We start from the raw sequence: 2,043 nt of genomic DNA, 5'->3' as shown, positions 1-2,043 counted from the left end.
ACGGTGGCACGAATTTTCTTGCACCGGGAGCTGATAGCGCGCCACCACAATCTTTTGCGAATTAAAACTGAAGCAGAACGACCGCTCTTTGCCAGTGTCCCCAACCTCGCTACTCGGTTAACTTAAACGCGTGGATCTGGACATGTTTCTTCCCTTAAATTGTGATATTTTCCCTCTGGGGGGGAAATCTTGTACTCGCCAACTCCTTTCCAACGTGATGAAATGTAGCGGAAAGGAAATTTAAATATGCACGGTTAAATGTTGCGCGAACGGTGACATTCTGTAATTCAAAACGTAACGTAAAACGTAACGTTCTTGTTTTTAAATATATTAAATTTTCCAACGGGATCCTTTATCGTGTTATTCTCGTATAAAGTGCGCGTTCTCACTGTATCATTGTAAAATTGTCGTAAAAATTTGTGTAAACTTTCTTCCGAATATAAAAACTACGACATAACCTAAAAGGAGAACGTACCGATGAATTTTCTTTCTCAAATTTCTCGATTCGGATCGAAAGAATAACGTGTTGTTCCCTAGATTAAATTGAATTCGAAACAATGATTTCTACGATTATTAAAAAGTTAAATTTATTATTCATTTTTCTTTCTCGAACGCGATCGCAAATGCGTCGAAAATAATTGAATTTTATCGAAACGAGTTCAGCGAAATAATGTAATAAAAGAGAATCGAAAAATGCTTTTCTGGTTAATAATAATAATAATACGCGTAAACTTTTTAACAGAAATCTACAAACGAATCGAAACTTGAATCGTTTATATCGTAGAATTAAATTTCCTCGAGATAACCTATAACCTATTATTGACACGAATAAGTTTTACACGAGCGTGGACGAGTCGAGCAAATTTTCAAAATGAAATAATCTGGTTGAATAAATAATTTTATCAAGTTATTATAATCAAGATGATTTAATTGACGTTGGGCCGGAGATAGAGAACTCTAAATTGGAAATATTCTACGATTAAACAAATATTTTCCCTTTCTTGATCGATCGATGTTACGAAAATATTTATAAATCAACGTAATCATTTTTGTAATCAGTGACCGGATAACGATATCTAATTTGAAGCATGTAATTGTAATTGTGAAATTAATTTTTTAATTATACCCTTGCGGCATCGTTAAATCGAGGTCGAATTTGATCGAATCTATAAATTTAATTTCGTAAGTGTGTTTTTCTATTCGCGAACTAAAATAAATTGGAAAAGAATCATGATGATTCAAGATAATTTTTATCAAAATCTTGTAAATTATTCTAGAAATTTACGGTATAATTTGCGTAATTGTACGTTAGCAAAAAAACAACAGCGAAACTCCATTAATCCGTCATTTGATTGTTCGACGCACCCTATATTCCGTTATAGGACCTTGACTTTGACCTTGACCTTTGCGCCCACCAACGTCATTCGGTGACGCCAGTAATCAATTAAAGGGTGCTTTCAGAACTGATCACCATTTAAGATTAATCCATTTCACGTTTCTCGTTCTCGTCGAAAGTATCTCGCGGGATCCTCCAAAAGAAACGGATATCAAATATCTGAAAAACAAAGTATTTTTGGAAAAAAAAAAAAAAGAAAAGAAAATCCGTTTCATAACTTTTAAAATTCGAAAAAAATTTCTATAAAAAAATTAAATAATATCGAATACCCTCACTTTGGAACGGGAGGACTCAACATCACCATGATTTTTCCTCAAATAAACTCTTCCTCCCTCTCCCCCTATTTTTCTTCTCGTCCAATGTTACGTTGATAAAGAAAGAAGGAAACAACATAAGCGAATGAACATAGTTTCGAAGTTTCTCGTTTCGAGAAAATTAAAAAAAAAGAAACTAAATTAAAAATATTCATCGTTGCGGCCTTCTCCTCATCCTCGAACCGACGAGTTGTTGTCCATCCAGATAATTGCACGATCGATTAAGTGTACACGAAAGAAAGGGAGGAGAGGAGAAAGGAAAGGAAGGTGTGTGCGTATGTAAACGTTGCCCGACGCCCATCCGTCCGAAAATCGCATTGGCCTTTCAGGGAA

This window comes from Apis mellifera, linkage group LG1 (genome assembly GCF_003254395.2).
Source record: "Apis mellifera strain DH4 linkage group LG1, Amel_HAv3.1, whole genome shotgun sequence".
In the NCBI taxonomy this organism is placed as follows: Eukaryota; Metazoa; Arthropoda; class Insecta; order Hymenoptera; family Apidae; genus Apis; species Apis mellifera.
This window is presented reverse-complemented; position numbering follows the sequence as displayed.